Source organism: Gorilla gorilla, chromosome 11, assembly GCF_029281585.2.
Source record: "Gorilla gorilla gorilla isolate KB3781 chromosome 11, NHGRI_mGorGor1-v2.1_pri, whole genome shotgun sequence".
NCBI classification, from domain to species: Eukaryota; Metazoa; Chordata; class Mammalia; order Primates; family Hominidae; genus Gorilla; species Gorilla gorilla.
Genome location: NC_073235.2, coordinates 49,382,443 through 49,403,597, shown reverse-complemented (window position 1 = coordinate 49,403,597; position 21,155 = coordinate 49,382,443). Strand labels below are relative to the sequence as shown.

Genomic DNA, 21,155 nt, shown 5'->3' with positions numbered 1-21,155 from the left:
CCCTGCTCACAAAGCAGTTGTCAGATAATTAAGTGGTTTTCCATGTATATCTGCCAAGAAGAAAAATGTAACAGATAGGCTCACACAAATCTTACGTCTCATTTAGCAGTATCAATTTTTGTTGTTGTTAATTAATAAACTGGCATTCTACTTGATATATCAGTTTCTTAGAAGCTTGGTTAACACAAGTTGGCCTCCTTGAACATTATTATAATTGTATCCCTGAATGATCAATTTTCTGTATCTTTAAGACTTATCTGAAACCGGGTTTCCCCATCCAAGAAATCTGTAAAGGATGAATAAAACCCTACACACCTGAGCTTTTATTTTTTACTTTTTATTTTATATAATTTTTAACTTACAGAAGAATTGGCAGAAGAATCCAAGGGACTCTTACTATACCGTTTCCCCAAATTTAGAAATTGTACATTTTTTTTGCCATTTGTTTTATCATTTTTCTCTGTATACAACATAACAGGTCTATGTACACTTACGTGCATACCAAGCATTGTTTCTAATAATGTATTAGAAATGTCGAGTTCCCTTTCTCTTAAATATTTGTGTATATTTCTTAGGAAAATGGGTATTCTTTCATATAACAGTCTGATTAGAAAAATCAGAAATTATCTATTATCCATAGTCTATGTTCAAATTGTTAATCATTACAATTATGTTCTTTATAGCCCCTTGTCCCATCCCCCTGTCCAGTGTCAATCCATTTAGTAGTAATATCTTCTTTAATTTTTATATCTGTTTTTCATTCATTTTTTTCCTTTTTAAGTTTGACATTTTTGCAGCATGCAAAATGTAAAGTATAATATCTCTTAAAGATTGCTTGATCTCCTTATGCATTTTTAGGAATAAACCACAGAAGCGATGTGCCGTCCTTAATCAAAAGGCATTATGATATAATGTTGTCTCAATTACAGTTATATAAATTTTGATCACTTCTTAAGGTGGTGTCTAACAGATTTCCTTTTTGTGAAGTTACTGTTTTAACCTTTGAAATTATCCAGTCACTACATCTCCAATGGCAATACGCTGTCCTTTAACATCATAGATTGGTTTTGTAGGTTTTTTGTCTTTATATCAATCATACAGTATGTATTCCCCTTGCATGCATTCTTTCATTTTACATTTTTTGTGAGATTCGTCCACGTAGCTATGCCATTGCTATTTGATTATTCTTATTGCTATATAGTATTTCTTTGGTGTGATATACCATTTGTTTAATCACGTTACTATATAGATTATATTATTGTGCTATACAGGATTTCATTGTTGTGATATGTATGCATTCATGAGCAATTAGTAAACTTCCAGGCTTCATTATTAAAAATGTGCTCTGTAAACATTCTTACAGATGTCATTTGGAGAATCCATGTACACATTTCTGTTGGGTACATATATCTAGAAATGAATTGTTGAGTTGTGCAGTATCCATATATTTAGCATTGGCAGGTAATTTCAAAGAATATTCTGAAGGGCTTGCATTAAAATTACATGAGAGTTTCAGGATGTCTGAAATAATACCATTTTTATTTCTTTTCAATTTTGTCTTTTCTTTCTTGCCTTATTGTACTTGCTAGGACCTCCAAAAAATGTTAAGTAGTACATTTATCATGAATGAGATTTGAATTTTGATTAAAGGCATTTTCTTTATCTATTGAGATGACAATATGCTTTTTCACCTTTTTTATCTTAATGCATTATATTATATGATTTGATTTTCAAGTGTTAAGCCAACCTAGAATTACTAGATTGAAATTACTAAAAATAATGAATTATCCTTTTTCTATATATCTAGATTTCATTTGTTAATATTTTATTAAAGATTTTTGTATCTTTGTTCAGGAGAGAGATTGCCTTCTAATTTTTTTTTCCCTATAATGTCACATTTTGGTATCAAAGTTATGCTGGTTTCATAAAAAGTTATGAAAGGGTTCTCTCTATTTCGGTTTTCAGAAGTGTATATGTCATATGAGGGAATTTTTTAAAATTTGAAAAAACTCAATGTTAAAACTATTTGGACTCTGGGTATTATATATAAGTTTCCAATAATTGATTCAATTTATTTGAGATAAGAATATTCAAATTTGTAATTTCACTTTCTACAAATTTTGGTAAATTGTATTATGTAATAACATTTACAGGTCAATGAAATTATTTTTTGCATAAATTTTATTATAATATCTTTCTAAAAAATTGTCCTAGGGTCTCTAGTGATTTCTACTTTTTATTTCTGATATTGATAATTGCGTTGTCACCGTTTTCTTCTTTATCATTCATGCTAATTGATATTCAGTTTTATTAGTATATTCAAAGAGCCAACTTTGGTTTTTCCCTATTGCAACTTCATTTTGTACTGTTAATTTCAAATGTATTTTCTTCTTTTATATATTTTATTTGCATTTTTTAAAGATTCTGTTCATTTATATTTCTTTTTGGTGCTTTCACTTAAGACTATACATTTCTCTTTGTTTAACCGTATTCACAAGGTTTAGTGTGTCATATGTAATTCTTAGTTTTCGTTTGATTTAAAATATATTTTAACCATTAATGTGACTTATGCATAGACAAATAGAAGTTTGGAAGCATATTGTTTAATTTCTAGTTTTAATTTCCACTTTCTGTGATTATGGAAACTTTCTATATCTGAACTGTCAACTATAGTAATTGTTACCCATTTATGGCTGCTGAACTCTTGATATATGACTGGTGCGACTGAAAAGCTGAATTTTTAATTTTCTTCTAAATTTTTAAAAATTAATTTAAATATAAATAGTTACATGTAGTTAATGGCTTCTGTATTTGTCAACATAGCTAGGGCTTTCAGCAATCTAATTTCTACACTGACATACTGAAGAGTGTGTTTACTAGATTTAGAAAAAAAAAGAAGACAAAAAACTGAGATTGCTGTTTTAAAATCTCTTGATCTGGGGGGCAATGCAAAGTATACTGTGGAGGCCAGATACAATTCTAATTTTGGAGTCAGAATGGGAATTAGGAGATCCCTGGCTAAGCCTTGACTACTCTCCTATGGAGTTGCTGATTTTGTGCTCAATAATGATATAGTAAAATAATATCCATTGTGTTAGACAGCTCTGGTTACATGATTTATAAACCTTAGGTATGATAATTTGATAAATGGAAGAATGAGAATTAAGTCTAGTATGACCTAAGAATACACTGACAAATACTTCAAAGCCTTCTTTCAATTTTTGTATGTATTTTGTCCCTACCTTTCAAATTCAGCATTTAGAAGAGAAATCTTATTTCTCCTTGCTTCAGGTTGTAAATTTTCGTAGAGTAATATCTAGGGAAAAAAGTGAGAGAGGAACAGAAAGGACAAAGAAGAAGGAAAGGTTGAATTCAGTAAATAACTGGGTTTGCAATTAGAAACTATGACATATGGGCTGCATATAAATTAGAATTCAATTATCTTATTGAGGAAAACATGATTACAATCCTCCTACCTTATGATTATCATTGTACTCTTCTTTATTATTGGTTAAATATTTCAATGACTTATTATATCAGAGCTTCTGTAATGTTGAGTAAATAAATGATTTGCACTGATGTGGACCTTCAGTAGCTGAGAAAATATTATCTTTCACTGAATTGAAGGTGATTATAATTATTTCCAAGGAAAACTCATAAAATTATCACCTTCTTGAAAAGGAACTCTAGCAAGTCCTGAGTTTCAGAGAATAAAATCAGATCTTCCAGTTATAAAAATAAAAAGAAAAAATCCTCAGGGGCCCTGTGAACAATACTTTCCAAAAATAAGGCTCTTGTCTTTTGGTAACACATCAAAATTTCACCATAGAGTTGGTAACAGCACAGAGAAAAGGATGAAATAACTTTAAGAATACTTTAGAGCTTGGGGATAAAAAGTCCTTTCAGGATAAAAGTCCTTTAGGATATTGTCACATTGGTAGAATACCAACATTACCGTTCCTTTATGAAATGTCACCGTCAGAGAGATTAACTTTAGAAGTATAGGATCACAGAAATGTTTCTATTGATGTTGGCTACTTTGTTGAACTCCAAAAATGTGTCAAGAGTAACAAATCTATCTGACGTGTCCAGTCAGGGATCTGTTTTAAGCAGAAACCATGGCTTGCAGGACACTGTTACATTTTAATTTTGTTTTCCAGCCACAAAAAGGAGTCTTTGTTTGCAGTCAGGATGAACACCTGTGTAATCCTTAAACATTTACAGACATGTCTTTAAAAGCTCTATGGTACAGTTAAGATTTAATCTATCAAAGTGGTATAAATAATGCAGACATAGCCTTGGGTGCCAGTTCTTCCCACAGTACATAGAAAAACATCACAGTAAGAACTTCTTTGCTGATTTTCCTATAGCTCAAACAGCACTGCCAAGAAGGGCAGAGGAGAGCAGTGTAATTCTAGAGATATAGCCTTGACGTTACTAATAATGTGCTAAAGTCTAGAAATTGGAAATATGGTCTGCAAAGCTAAAATTATGCAGAAGAAATAAGATTCAGATGGTTTCATGCTCAAAACCTTGGATCTCATTTTGAAATGTTTATAATTGAAAAGAAGTGGTTTTAAGAACGGTCAAGTTGTTTTACGCCTAAGTACTGACCTTTCATATTCTTTTCATGTAATCTGAGGGCATTTCAATGTTTATCCAAGCTATAAAAACCCTTCTGTTTTCATGAATGTGGAGTTACAACCGAAATTTCAAACCAACCATTAATTAAATATGAAATCGGATGTGCAAAGCACTGTGTTGGCTACTATAATGGATAGTGAGAAGTGTAAAATGATTGTGAGAGGTGAAGCCAGCTGGACTTCCTGGGTTGGGTGGGGGCTTGGAGAACTTTTCTGTCTAGCTAGAGGACTGTAAATGCACCAATCAGCACTCTGGGTCTAGCTAAAGGATTGTAAATGCACCAATCAGCACTCTGTAAAAACGCACTAATCAGTGCTCTGTGTCTAGCTAAAGGTTTGTAAATACACCAATCAGCACTCTGTAAAAATGCACCAGTCAGCACTGTGTGTCTAGCTAAAGGATTGTAAACACACCAATCAGCGCTCTGTAAAAGCGTACCACATCAGCACTCTGTGTCTAGCTAAAGGTTTGCAAACGCACCAATCAGGACTCTGTAAAAAATGGACCAATCAGCGCTCTGTGTCTAGCTAAAGGTTTGTAAGTTCACCAATCAGCACTCTGTAAAAACGCACCAATCAGCACTCTGTGTCTAGCTAAAGGTTTGTAAATGCACCAGTCAGCACTCTGTAAAATGGACCAATCAGCACTCTGTAAAATGGACCAATCAGCAGGACGTGGGTGGGGCCAAATAGGGGAATAAAAGCTGGCCACGTGAGCCAGCAGCAGCAAGCCGCTCTGGTCCCTTTCCAAGTTGTGGAAGATTTTTTCTTTCGCTCTTCACAATAAATCTTGCTGCTGCTCACTGTTTGGGTCCTCACTGCCTTTATGAGCTGTAACAGTCACCATGGGGGTCTGTGGCTTCACTCCTGAAGTAAGCAAGAATACGAACCCACCAGAAGGAAGAAACTCCAGGCACATCTGAACACCTGGAAGGAACAAACTCCGGATACACCATCTTTAAGAGCTGTTAACACTCACTATGAGGGTCCGCAGCTTCATTCTTGAAGTCAGCGAGACCAGGAACCCACTGGAAGGAAGCAATTCTGGGCACAATTAGACTTACACTTTAGGTTCTAATCCTAAAGATGATTAATATCTAGGAAGAAAGATAAGGAGAAAGTATTTAAACAGTAAGATTCAAGGCAGTAGATTTGAAAGGGAAAGAAAACAATTGTTTTGGGTTGGGTTCTAGAAAAATCTGCTTGGAGAAAGAAAACGTGAGCCTTGATAAAGACAAGGCTTGGTGCTTTTACAGTCATGTGTCTCATAATGATGTTTCAGTGAACAACAGACCACATATATGACAGTGGTCTGTCGGATTCTAATACTGTGTTTCTATTGTGCTTTTTCTGTGTTGAGATACACAAATACTTATTGTGTTAAAATTGCCTGCAGTATTCAGTACAGCAACATGTTGTACAGGTTTGTAGCTTACAAACAATAGGCTGCATCACATAGCCTAGGTGTGTAGTAGACTACACCATCTAGGTTTGTATAAGTGATGTTCATGTAGTGATGAAATTGCCTAACAATATGCCTCAGAACATATCCCCATTGTTAAGTGATAGATTATTGTAGATGAGATGGCAGAGGCGTTCTTGACAGGAGCACTGATGCAGAGTTGGAGAAACTGAGCAACAGAAGATAACCAATTTTAGCTAGAGGAATGGATTTATTAGAGCAATAGAGAAATTTTTTTGGAGCTAGTCCCCCACCCCCCCACCCCCGCCCAAAAGAATGTAGAAGGGCTGTGTAGTAAATTTAAAAAATTTAAAGGCCAGACGCGATGACTCATGCCTGTAATCCAGCACTTTAGGAGGCCAAGGCAGGCAGATTATGAGGTCAGGAGATTGAGATCATCTTGTCTAACATGGTGAAACCCCATCTCTACTAAAAATAGAAACCAGTAGCCAGGCATGGTGGTACGCACCTGTAGTCCCAGCTACTCAGGAGGCTGAGACAGGTGAATTGCTTGAACCCGGGAGGCACAGGTTGCAGTGAGCCAAGATCGTGCCACTGCACTCCAGCCTGGACAACAGAGTGAGACATTGTCTCTAAATTAATTAATTAATTGATTAATTAAAGAAGTCTTTGAAATAATCATCTTTATATATAGAAACTAATACAATGTAGTTGTTCAATAAATATTTATTGAATAAATGGAGAGGTTATCACTGGATACTTATTATCAGTCTTATCATAAAGGTCCATATGGAAACAAAAATAGGCTAATCTATAGCAGATACATTTAGAGTAGAATTAGAGTCAAGATGAGGTGCTAAAAGAAAATGCAACTGCTCCTTCTGTGGCTACACATGCAAGAGATGGAAATAAGGTAGCAGTCCAATTATCTTCTTGTAGAATGAAAAACCCTAAGTTTTCTTGAACTTTCTCTTTTACCTAGTGCCTCCAAATTCCTGCTGCTTAGCACATGATCTTCCTTTCTGAAGAAAACCTTCTTTCTTCTCTCTGGAGGACAGATATCGATGTTGCAGGTCACCTTCTGAAAAGCCATCTCTTGATCCCTCTCAGGTAATGTTAATTACCTCCTGTTTTGCACAAAGAAAGTAGGCACTGCTCTTGTTATATTGTACTTTCCAAAGGACGACTCATTCTTTCAAATGTTTATGTCTCATGTTTGAGTCTTTCTAAAAATTAATATCTCTATTCTTGGCACAACATATACTTGCCAAATATTTATTGAATTAAAAGCTTTCCAGTAACATAATGCCAATAGCGTAGAGGAAACTTACAAAACAAGCTATCCCTGGAAAATGAAAAATAAAAAAATGGCCAAAGGATTACTGGCCCTTTGATAATGGTTCCTTAGTATCTGCACAGAATAAAGAGGGAAGTGACAATTACAGCTTTACTTGGGAATTCTAGATTCAGCCATTTACTAAAATACTTTCATTTTATACATCTGTATTTCATAATACATAATAAATAATATATAGATCTATATTTCATATATCTATATGTATACACATGCATATATGTTCATATGTATACATTATGTGTATATATGCATGCATGTGTATTGTATATATAATATCAGTGATCTCTCTTTTTCTATACATATGCATTTTTAGTTGATGGGGTATCTGTAAAAATGCTGTGCTTCTGCCAGCCTGGCTTTCCAAACAGGTCTCATAGAAACAAATGAAATAATCAAAACAAATCCTGTTCCTCCTTCAGCCACACTATTAGTTACCTGTTGAGTAATTTATTTTGCTGAAGATTTTGGAATCCTAAGATTTAGAAATGAACAATAAATAGATAATCTATAGAACAAATCATACAATAAAGTTGATAATTTAAAAGAAGAAAAGTACCCAGAATATTTCTACTTAAAGGTAAGCTTTTCATATCTTAGGGCATTTTACTTTGTTTTGTTTCACTCTGAAGATCCACAGCTAGCCTTCAAAAGTTTGTGGGCCCCACTGAAATCATATGCTACATTTTGCAATATGTACATTTTTCTTAGGAAAGGTTTCTGGCCTTTTTTATGTAAAATTAAACTTTCAAGATCTACACCCTTCAAAATGTTCTATTTTGTCCATTTAATGTGTTAGACAGTAGGATAAATATTTGATAAGGATAGTAAATATAGTAATACTTTACATATAGATAATAATTTCAAATTATTCACATCTCCATATCTTTTTGACAGCTCTAAGAAGTAGGGTATTTTTAATATTCATTTTGATAATGAAGAAATTGAAATTCAGATATCAAGCATCTTGCATAAGTGAGTTTTTACATGGTAGACAACGAAACCATTTCTCCCATCTTCAAATCTGCAACTCATCTCAGTAGGCTTGTTACTTGCCCCAACAGTCTTGTGCTCTTCAGGAATTTCTCTTCCTCCATCTGTTTTCCCATACACATGAGCATGATCAGTTCTTGAACAGCTTGTCCAAATGCTCCCTGTCCCACTTCCTACCATGGTTCCAGGTCTTCTGAGCATAGAAGAAAAAACAGATCAACAGAATTGATATTTTGAGCTGGCAATCTGGAAGTCAGAATGGTCACACTTCATTGTTGGGTCACAGTAGTGGCACAGAGGAGTGCAAACATAATTATCAGAAAGAGCTTTGTACTGGAAATTCGGAGGCACAGGTACAAGAAAAGGAGTGAACTTAGAATAAAGCAGGCAGGAGAAAGGCAAAGAGAGATATGTCAGCTGGTGTCATGGACCTAGGCTCAAATAGAAAAGATTCCTTTTCAGCACTAGAATTGTAAAACCTTACTAATGCTGGGAGAGCCTGTTCCCAGTAGCTTTTAGTGACTCTGTCTCTATCAGTAACTACTCTTTAAATCATCCTCCCTAGACAAAAGAAATGCATCAAAGGAAGGAGTAAAGAAGTTGAGGCCAAAACAGTCCATCTGACCCAACTCCCTAGGGAAATCTAAAGCATCTTAACTCTGCAGTGCCACCTTTATACTGCATGGATTCTAGTCCATTGAATCTTTGCAAGCCAAAACCATCTTTATTATTTTTCTCACGCAAACCTGACATCCTTTATCAGAGTGGGAACATAAGTGTTTCTTCCTTCCTCCTTCTTCATCCTCTTCCTGGAAGCTTTCACCTACCAAAACTAACAAAAACTTTTGCAATGTAATTTAAGCCTGAGAAGAGACAATACTGTGTTATGGTTCTTGAGGACCTGAGATATATCTCATTCATTCTTACTGTTTACATTAAGAAATTGAGGTCCAGAAATATCACATCACCTAATTGAAGGTAGATGCCTTGGGCCTTTGGATCCCTGGCTCAGACCTTCCCCCTCTGTAGTGTGAAATGTTCAGTACATACATTGTCAATAATATTGCTTAACTGACTGACAGGAAAGGAAGTTAGTCACTGCTACTTATTCTTGGTATTAAGTTCAATATATGTATTCTATTTATCTAGAAACTTACATAAATTCAGAACCCCTTGGTACTTATTTTTCATATCAGTGCATGCATGCACCAGATTAATCAGGTCAATATTTATCCCTACTTCAGACCATTTAGTTTTCTGTCTTACCAAGACAAGCATTGTGATTGGGCATATCCTAGGATACAAGAAGTTTCCACAAATCTATGGATATTCCCCACCACTAAGGGAACAATACACTTTGTAAACAAATGCTGTTTGTGTCTATGAGGACATGCAAAGCACTACAATGTACCTATCAGGGTATCTCAACACTCTTCCCTGCTTAGTCTCAGAGTCCTAGGCATTGGTGGTGAAGAAAGCGTGGAGAAAGGAGAGAGAATGGACAATGTTAAGTGATACCTGAATTGACCTGTAAAGTCAGAGCAGATTTCAAAGAAAAATTGCAAAGCTAGTGAAGTTTCTCTTTGGAATTTTTTTTCATTTCCAGATGTCTATTTTAATCAATACGAAAACTTCTTGTCTGCTGAACTACTGGGGTGCTGATCCCAAATGGGTTTCTGGCTGACCTAAACCTCACTTTCTCTGGCATGTAGCATTGAGGAGAGAGCAAAGGTTTTGCAGTCCTTTCTTTGCTCTGCTAAGATAACCGGCACTGTTCCATTTGGGAACCGTTGGGAACAGCATTTGTCCAGCGCTGGGAGAGATGGCCTTCCCAACCTCAATTTCTCAATGATAGACATGGAACATAATTTGTAACTCTAAGCCACTGAAATTTTGTATCCGTGTGTTAAAAAATCCTAAGCATAAATTAGCCTTTCCTAACTAATACATTCCTCCCCGCTTTTCCCCCTCCTACTAAAAAATTAATGGACTTCTGTTTTTGGAACAGGAGATTGGAAAGTCACTCATTGTCTTGGTTGGCTCAGGACACTATAGCAAAATACCATATCCTGGGTGGTTTAAACAACAGACATTGATTTCGCACAGTTCTGGAGACTGGAAGCCCAAGTTCAAGATGCCAGCGTATCTGGTTCCTGGTGAGAGCCTTTTTCCTGGCTTATAGACAGCTGCAGGGCTGGGGTGAAGATCTTGTGTTTCTTCATTTCCTTATAATGGCAGTAATTCCATCATGAGGGTCCCACTTTCAGGACCTAATCTAAACTCAATTACCTCCCAAGAGCCCTACTTCCAAATACTATCACATTGGGAGATAGGGCTTCTATATGTGAATTTTCTGGACACATTCAGTCCATAACACCCACATATTACAGCTAGTAATACAGGCAGAATGAACAGTGGCATTCTAACACCAATTTAGTTGAAGGTAAAGCAGTGCATCCTATTAAAAGCAAACCTGGTGAAATGAGAGGGAAGAATGAGTGAGTGGTTCTTCCATTTAGAGGTGGCTGAGGGGCACAGTGCATAAGAGAAATGATGTTATGTGACATTTCCTATATTGGCATTTCATCCCAATCTCTACTAGATGAACAACCCTGAAAAATTTTCTCAACTTCCCTGAGCCTCAGTTTCCTCATCTGTTAAAAATATATATATATTTCTCATATTGTTGTTAGGAGGATTAAATGAGATAACACGTATAAAATACCTAGCATAATGCTTGGAGATTAGCAGTACATTTAATAAATAGAACAATTATTTTTATATTTTTATTCTAACAGTTTTTTCATCTCATCTCAATTCCTGTCTGATTATAGCCATGCATGCTTCAGCAGTGTAAAAATAATTATTTTCATTCATTTGAATGGCTTACCACTTTTGCCTAATGGTGTGTAGCACAGTAACTGTTATACATATCGTTAAATATGTGTCTGATTAATCTTATTATAATTTTAATTGCAACATGAAATTCCTCTCATGCATACTCAGCCATCAAAGGCTGTTGTTCATGAAACATGGCTGGCTACTGTCAACCTGAAAGAATTACAGGGAACATTGATCACATATAGTATATATCATAGACCTAAGAACAGCCTTGCACAAAGGAAAGAAAACGAATTTGGGAGTCATATACACCAAGAACTGAAAGCTTTACCCAACCACTGTAATTTATTCAACTTTCTTCTGAGAGTTTTTCTCTGAAAAATGTGGCCAGTGATACCCACAATGTAGGATCTTGTGAGGAATCGAGATATTTTATGTAAGGTGATCAACAAGGACCTTGGAACACAATAGACAGTTAATTATATTAGATATTACTACTTTCATACTTTTGGACTTTAACTTGAAGGGACTTCCAGAAGCCCATAGTATTAACCACCTCTGCTTCAAAGGCAAGATGTTGTCACCTCCCCCACTCTCATTTTCTACAAACACAGGGTATAAGACACCAGCATGATTTGCCCAAGGTTAGGCAGCTTGCAAGTGAAGGAGGTAGAAGCTGAGCCAGCAGTGGGTGCCCCACCTCTTCCTTTACTTCCTTCTCTCACTCAGCTCATGCCCGTGGTTGGCAAAACAAGCCAAAGCACACATTCTTCTGGTGCTGAGTCAGTGGCATCCTGTGCCTTCCCAAAGAGAGGAAGCACATTTGAGTCAGGAGGAAATGGAATTGCCAAGTAGGAAAAGAAATCCGAGAACAGAGGACAGCCGACCTGTTCTGTGCTATAATTGTGGCAAAAAGCCACATTAAAGTGGTTCTGTAGACTCAGTAATCTTGAGAAAATTAAAATCTGTCAGTATCTGAATCTACATTCCTCCTTCAGGAAGGAAACCAGAATGACTTCTTGTTAATAAGAACGTGTTTTCATAAGGCCTAAACCCCAAGTTTCCCAGGAGACCTGGCCCTCCCTTTGGCTGTCATCCCTGAATACTTTCTTTATCATTTAGGTCTCCTTCACCTGAGTCTGACTCAGTGTACAGATGGAGCAAGGAATCTGAGCTGTCCCAGATGCTGGCTGCACACTGTCATTGTAGTAGTGGCTGCTCATTCAAGGACCCCATCTAACACGTGCAGTCCCATCTCAGAATGGGTAGCTGCTTTCTCAGAAGGTTTAGTTCTGGTGCATAAACCTTGACTCAGAGCCCTATGAGGCTGATAGAAAAGTCAGACTTGACTACTCTATTTCTTTCCTTTCCATTATCATTGTGACCTAGTCTTCTCTCCAAAGCCATGGGGACAGTGTGTTATGGTGGTTTGAACCTTGGCATAGTATCTCACTGGGAGGTGAGTCAGTTTTCTTCTCAGGTGTTCCAATGAAACGGTCATTGCAAGGATGAAGTAAAAGACTATGGCTGAATAGCCGAGACATACATTAGATATGAGGAAAATGATACTGTGCCTTTATTTGCTGCTAAATAAAAGCTAAGTTTAGAGAAAGAGCTATAATAAATATAAATATTTCTGATAATTTCAAACTGATAGGGTTAAAGATAGAGGAGAGTGCTACTTCCCCATCATGTTGAATATCTCATTTTCTATAACCATTACTTAAAATTTTTGATGAATTTATGAAAAAAATTTAAAGTTTATATGGAGAAGCAGTGAGCCTTTAGAGAGTAATTAATATATATATATTAGGTATTCATTTCCGTTTTAATTTAAATGACTTTTCATACATCAGGAAAACCTTTAATAAAGGAAGCAAAACTAGACGTTTGACATGACACTTTGTTGATGAATTGGAGTATTGAAGCAAATTGAGGGTAAATATTTTTCTGGTTATGATAGAATCAAGTTGTGATTTTTCTGGTTATGAACTTGTGGTTTGGAAGATTAAGAGCTTTGTTGCCAGAGGAGTTGTTTTTCATCAGCTTGGGCAGTTTTGTTGGGTTCTTCAGTAAGGTCCTGGCAAAAGCCAGTCTCATGATTAAAGCTGAAAATCCCATGATGCCCCCATGAATTTTTTAAACCTAAATGTATTCATAATAATAAACACATTGTATCTCAATGTCCTTCATAACAATTTTGGAGAAGTGGGGAAGCAGTTAACTTCTTTTTGTCTGCATTAAGTGTCAATGAAGGAGAAAATGGGCTTTTATATAGGTTCTATAAGCTGGAAGTTCTGAAACATTTTCTATAAGTCATATCATCTATACTACTAAGAGTTCAATATGTTATGTGTACAATTTGTTTATATCAATATACCCACGTATAACACCATTGATGCCACGAAGAGTTTGAAAAAGTAACACTGTGGAAATGTTGGTGTGAGCCAGTATTGCCTGTTTGTATGGCTTGATGGTTTCAAGCCTACCTGGCACATAAGCCATATGGGGCTATTCCTGGAATGTGATTTCCATTTGGGCTCAGTCCTATGACTAGCTGATAAGGGCTGTGGAAATGTATATGAGAGGAAATTTGTAGCTGTTATACCCTCATCTAGATAATCAAATTGAGGCACCTATAGATGAATAGCTCCAAGTTCTGTCTACCTTGCAGACTACTGAGGAAGATGAAATGTCAGTAAGTGGACCCATACAGTTCAAACCTGTGTTGTTCAAGGGTCAACTGTATAGTACTTGCAGTTTTCTGGAAAGTGTGTTAAGTTTCATGTTGAAAAAGTATTGTTGCTGCATAACCATCCAGGTACAATTCTTACCATGTTCTCTTATTTCTTTAAATTAAATGAAAACTTTCAGAAACTCCTTCCCTTATCTCATAGCCCAATTTTCAGGAAGTCTAGAATTTTGCTCTTGTCTCATTTGCCCTCATTTTACCAATGAGGAGACAGTTTCGTAGCATGAGAGGGATAACTGCTGAGTTAGGTTAACAAAAATTATTGACATAAGAGAAGGCCCTTGGGAACAGTGACAGGATTGTTACTTAGACCTTCTTTTCTTGGGTCATTATGAACTTGAAAAGGAAATCTATGTTCTATCTCTCTTGTTTGTGTTCTTAAGAGTGAAGCAAGGAGATTTAATATTTAAAAAAAATGCTGGAACAGGGCATACCTACTGTATGTCAGGCACTGAACTTGTGCTAAGGATACAGCTGTGAAAAAGACAAACATAATTTACATTCTCAAATGCCACTGAAAAGATAAGCGAACAAATAAGTAGTGAATACCTTGGGGACTAGTTCTTCCATTGCAAAATTACTACTATGGGAACTTACAGCAAAACAGCAAATAACTACAGAATTTTGGAGTTGTAGGTTGGGCGCTGTGGCCTGTAATCCAAGCACTTTGGGAGGCCGAGGCAGGTGGATCACCTGAGGTCAGGAGTTCAACACCAGCCTGGCCAACATGATGAAACCCCATCTCCACTAAAAATACAAAAATTAGCCAAGCATGGTGGTGCGCACCTGTAATCCCAGCTACTCAGGAGGCTGAGGCAGGAGAATCACTTAAACCTGGGAGGCAGAGGTTTTAATGAGCCAAGATCATGCCATTGTACTCTAGCCTGTGCAACAAGAGTGAGACTCCACCTCAAAAAAAAAAAAAAAAAAAAAAAAAAAAGGAAGGAGAAGAAGAAATTTGGAATTGTAGATACCCTTTGTGAGAGGCTTTGGACAGATATAGAATCTCTGGCCTGTTTAGGAAAAGAAGGGACATCATTTTCCTACCACTTAACAAATGACTACAAACTTAATGGTTTCAAACATATTATCTTAAGAGCTCTACAAGTTAGGAGTCTTATAGGACTAAAAATATCAGCAGAGCTATGTTCCCTCTGGAAAATCTAGGGAGATTGTGTCCTTGCCTTTTCCAGCTTCTAGAGCAAGCTTGTCCAACCCGCAGGGCACACGTGGTGCAGGATGGCTTTTAATGCAGCCCAACACAAATGTGTAAACTTTCTTAAAACATTGTGAGATTTTTTTTTTTGCCATTTTTTTTTAAAGCTCTTCAGCTATCATTAGTGTTAATATATTTTATGTGCGGGCCCAGACAATCCTTCTAATATGGTCCAGGGAAGCCAAAAAATTGGACACCCCTGTTCTAAAGGCTTCTGACCATCCTTGGCTCACAGCCACGCCACTCAACTTCTGCACATCTTCTTTGCCTCTAACTCTCTTGCATCCCTCTTTCACCTGTAAGGACCTGTATGATTACACTGAGCCTGCCTATATAATCCAGGATACTCATCTCAGCATTCTTAACCACATCTGTAAAGTAATTCTTTGCCATGTAAAGTAATAACGACTCATAAATTCTGGGAATTAGGAGGTAAATGTCTTTAGGGAGGGAATTCTGTCGCCTAGCACAGAACATAGAGTGAGAATTAAAAATGTTTCAATTTAACATCTGTTGGGGATGGAATGTTTCTGTAGCCCCCAAATTAATATGTTGAAATCCTAACCCTCAATATAATGGTGTTAAGAGGTGGGGTTTTTGAGAGGTAATTAGGTCCTGAGGGGAGAGCCCTTATGAATGGGTTCAGCATGCTTATGAAGGGGTTCACAGAGAACTCTCTCATCCTCTTCTCACCATGTGAAGATAAATGAGAAGACAGCCACCTGCTGCTCAAAAGAGAGCCCTCACTGCAACCCATCCATGCTGGTGCTCTGGTCTTGCACTTTCAGCCTCTAGAACTGTGAAAAATAAATTTCTGTTTTTTATTAGCTACCCAGTCTATGGTGCTTTGTTATAACATCTTAACCTAAGACAATAATTAATTCAGGTCTTAATTATTTGAAATAGATAAATATAGATGGAAAGACATTTTAGGTTGAGTTGTGAGGAAATTATCTTCAAACTCATTACTGTCAGTTTTGCATGAGGCTCTTTTACAGTCTACGTCTGAAACACAGATGCTTCCTGGATCTTTAATGTTTAGACCTTGTTTTTCTTACAGAATAATCATGAGTCCTAGTGATTGCCCTTCAGATACCTTCAAAGGGCAGTTTAAACTAACTATAAATTGGAACCACTCTTCTTTTGGAATAAATCAATAAAAATAGTGGGATCTCCTAATAATAGGTCACTAATTGCTGAAAGAATAGACCAAAAAAATATTTAATATATTTCAGCCCTGTGCCAGTTACGAGAGTAAGTAAAAAGAGTATACACTCCAAAGCTATTGGCCAAAACATGATAAAGAAAATAAATGCTTACATGGGTCTTCCAAATTAAAAGCTAATGTAAAGGTTGGATATTAGATTTTATAATGTACATTATATTGTACATACCAGAGAAAAATAATCAATAGGTGATATATATTAGGGATACATATATACACACACATACATACACAGATATATATATATGAGATTTAGAGAGAGACTTATTTTAAGGAATTGGCTTATTCTGAGGAGTTGTGGAGGCTGACAAATCTGAAATTCTTTGGCCAGGCTAGCAGGCTGAAAATTCAAGTAAGAGGGAGGTTGCAATCTTGAATCCAAAATCAGCAGGGCAGGCCAGCAGACTTGAAATTCAGGTAGGATTCCCATGTTGCAGTCTTGTGGCAGAAATCCTTCTTTGAGAAACCTCAGTCTTTTCTCTTATGTCCTTCAACTGATTGGATGAGGCCCACCCAAATTATGGAGGATAATTTGCCTTACTTAAAGTTAACTGACTGTAAATGTTAACTTACATCCACAGATACCTTCACTGCAATATCTAGACTAGTGTTTAACCAAATAACTGAGCAGCATAGAACTGAGGCATGTTGATACATAAAATTACCATCACAATGCCCAAGGCTGAGAGCAGGATTCTTATTTCTTTGGTTGGGCAGTGGGGATTTTTTTTGAGCAGAATAGTCTTGAGAATTAGCAGTAATTCTCACTACTACCACTTATATTACTACAGGCTGGCATTTAAATGAAATAAAAGAAGTCAAAGATTTTTTGGAACTGAAAATTGGGGAAATATGAGATTTTGTTACTTATCATTGTACATAATTTCTTAGTAATGATTATTACTAGAACTACTTTATTGCGCAGCCATCAATTCATGTAGAAGGACATGGGCATAAATCCCTGTGTTGATTAATTATTTTGGGAGCCTGGAATCACCTTGAATTAATCAGCCAGGTTACTTTAGAATATAATATATGACATTAATTTTATGATACTATGACAACTGTGGAGAAACCAGCTGATTTGAAAATGGACCACCCATCACATTGATAAATAGAAACTGCCCAAATGCAGAGGAAATGTTGACTTAGAGAAATTTACAGATATTGGTGTTAATAAAAAAGTTCCTTAATATTAAATATAACCAGATAATTTTTAAAAACTTGAAAGGATTAGGAGCTTAAATAAGTAAACGAAGCTGAGTTTAATGCAGAGAGATGTTTTACTAGTTCCCTTTTGAACTACATTTTTAACTGAAAGAAAAAGACTTTTAAAAGTCACCAACATAATTATTTTAAAGATAACAACTGATGTTCATCTTTGTACCTGTTCAGCTACTATCTACTGGCATCATGCAGGAATGCTGGGCCACAGAATCAGGATTTCTATGTAGAACCATATGCACATATATATCCTATACAAGAGGATGTTGGTGATAGAAAACATTTGATTTCAAGGTAATCAATCAAAGAGCCTGACTTTGTATTCTGTGTGGGTGTATGTGTGACAGAGAGAGAGATTTGTCTTAAGGAATTGTCTCATGTGCCTGGAGGTCTGGTAAATTCCAAATCTTCAGAGTAGACTGGCAGCCTGGAGATCCAGGGAGCAGTTGACTTTTGAGTTTAAAAGTAGTCTGCTGACAGGGCAGTCTGCATTCTCATAAGGCCTCCAACTGATTGGAAGAGGCGCATTTACTTTATGGAGGGCAGTCTGCTCCAAAGGCCACAGAGTTAAATGTTAATCTCATCCAAAAAAACACCCTCACACAAACATCTAGAAGAATGTTTGACCAAATATCTGAGAAATGCCTCCAGCCAAACTAACACGTAAAATTAACCATTACAGATTCTTAACTGATTTAAGCTATGAGTTGGAATCACATGTCTAATGGGAATACAAGTAAGAATAGAAGAAATGAGTGGATAATATGAAGTTCTTCCAGATTGGATAGTCCTGTTTTATTTCCCAAGAGCTCTTTAGACCTCATAAATGCAAGTACAACTCTAATATTAACTGTAATAAAAATGACTGTATAAAGAGAATATAATGGTGGAGTAGCAAGAAAAGGATGTCAGCTCAGGAGGAGACAAAAGGTGAGTCTTTTTAGCAAGTAAAACAGCCCTATTCATTTCCTCCCTTATGGGTGCCTCCTGTCCCTCCTCTGCACCACTGAGTGCAGCTGCTCAGTAGCATGCAATGCTCAGCTCTCAACTTCTCTGCATGCCCCTTGTGCTCCTGACAGCAAAAGGGGAGGCTCTTGGAGGGACATTGCCAGCAAGATGCATTTCTAGGTTGGGCGTAGCTCACTACAACAGAGGCAGTGCTGAACTCACCATCTGCAACGCCTACTTGTATTCCAGTCAGATTTGTCCACCGAGTCTTCCTCACTCCACACTGTGCCATCAAGCTGGCTGCAGTAAGAGATAAAGATACTTGTGTTTTTTCTACCACTGACCTATAATCAAGAACCATAACAATGAAGCACACTAATTCTAATCAGCAAAGGCCACTTATTTACTCATTCGCCTTTTGCCTTTGTGATGTTCAACATGCATCTCCAATCAGTCAGAGAGATGGAATGTGGATTTGATTAGGAAGGACTCCAGGCTCCTGTGCATTCTGAACAGAGGCACAAGACCCCACTCCTAGGCTGTTCTATGGACTATTACAGCTCTAAACCTCTATAGAATGCTCCTACCACCAGCCAGTCCTAGTACCCACAGCATACCCAGATGAAAGCAAAAATAAAAAAACTTTCAGATTATTCTTAATTACCTTCCAAAATTCAAGGAAGATTTCCATAGAGAGAAATTAAGCCATTGATTCTATCAATTTATATCTGACGCATCTTGGAAAAGGTGGAACTAGATGTCATATGAAAGCCAGTGGCATTGAAGTCCTTTATAGACCTTTTTTTCTCATCTGAAAAGATGATTTAGTTACATTTGAACAGGAGGATGAATTAAATGTTTTGAAATAATTTCTAGGTATAGTCCTTTAATATTCTCTCATAAGGAACTTAGGGATAAACAAACAAAAAAATACAATAAACATGTCTTCTATACTATTCAAAATTAATTAACCAATTAAAGTTCTCAATAAAAAGTAGTTAATTTAACTACCAGATTCTTAACTAATATGGCAAAGCAGTCTTGTTTAATGTGCTTACATTTATTCTTCTATTCCCTAGGCCAATAGTGTTTTTAATCTCCCTTTTATCTTGCCAAAATCTATTAATGAGTATATGTAAGTACGCAAACATTAGGTTAGGAACAATATTAACGTATATAGCAGCCATTCACAATTATCCAGCCATAGCTTAGCCTTCTTTCCATGCTTTGTATACTAAATAGGTCCTTTTATTAACTTACAGATTTTTTTCAAAGTAAGCATTAGAATTTTTTCCTAACAGGCTTTGTGTTGCTACAGGGTTTTCATTCACAAATAGTATTTGTGGGTTTGTGTGTGTATAATGTTGCTAATTTGCAGGTGGATATTGCAGTTGAATCCGTGGGGACACCGACTCTGAAACAATGGTTGGCTGGTTTTAGCTAAATATATCCAAATTTATCAAAATCTTAATTTTGTTTTATGTATAGGTCTTTGAAAATATTTCCCTAGATTTAATAACAAGTTTGTAGTTTCTTCTAAAATTGTAGAGTTTTTCACAAAAATTTAAGTGTTTAAACCATCTGGAATTAATTAAAAGGTTTATCATGTCCTATTGTTCTACCTGAGTAGTCAATTTCTGAATATTGAATTTAGTTTTCAAATATTTAATATTATACATATATGTAACTTATTTCAAATTGTGAAAATTCAATGTTTATCAGTGATCAGTTTGTTGCCACTCAGCCCATAAATCATACTTGAAAATCTCCTCTGTTATAATGCACTGGAATCTTCAACATTTTTTCTTTTTCTTAAAATTTATTTATTATTTATTTTTTCCATAAGTTATTGAGGTACAGGTAGTACTTAGTTACATGAGTAATTCTTTAGTGGTGATTTGTGAGATTTTGATGCAGCCATCACCCTAGCAGTATAGGCTGTACCATATTGTAGTCTTTTATCCCTTGGCCCCTCCCACTCTTCCCCCAAGTCCCAAAAGTCCATTGTATCATTCTTATACCTTTGCATCCTCATAGCTTAGCTCCCACATATCATATCAGTGAGAGCGTATGATGTTTGGTTTTCCATTCCTGAGTTACTTCACTTAGAATAATAATCTCCAATCTCATCCAGGTAACTGCAAATGCTGTTAATTCATTCCTTTTTATGGCTGCATAGTATTCCATCATATATGTATACACACACACATATATATACACACACACACACGATATATATACACAGACACACACACACACACACACACACACACACCACAGTTTCTTTATCCACTCATTGATTGATGGGCATTTGGGTTGGTTCCACAATTTTGCTATGGTGAATTGTGCCGCTTATAAACATGCGTGTGCAAGTATCTTTTTAAAATAATGACTTCTTTTCCTCTTGGTAGATATCCAGTAGTGGCATTGCTGGATCAAATGGTAGTTCTACTTTTAGTTCTTTAAGGAATCTCCACACTGTTCCCCATAGTGGCTATACTAGTTTACATGTCCACCAGCAATGTAGTGGTGTTCC

The 21,155-nt window shown here is 36.3% G+C and overlaps 2 long non-coding RNA genes across 3 annotated transcripts in view; one reads left to right on the top strand and one right to left on the bottom strand.

The window, feature by feature from the left end:
- The window catches only part of LOC129532071 (uncharacterized), a 120,046-nt gene that overhangs the window by 67,686 nt on the left and 31,205 nt on the right, over nucleotides 1-21,155 (top strand). For both annotated transcript variants that reach the window (XR_010129579.1, XR_008677689.2), the window contains one exon: nucleotides 7,049-7,176. This is a non-coding gene — a long non-coding RNA (uncharacterized lncRNA). The remainder of the gene's footprint in view (nucleotides 1-7,048; nucleotides 7,177-21,155) is intronic.
- On the bottom strand, nucleotides 8,436-19,420 carry LOC109025914 (uncharacterized). The gene is made up of 3 exons (XR_002004872.3): nucleotides 19,284-19,420; nucleotides 18,842-18,919; nucleotides 8,436-8,606 (listed from the first exon to the last, which is right to left on the bottom strand). It is a non-coding gene; the product is annotated as an uncharacterized lncRNA (long non-coding RNA).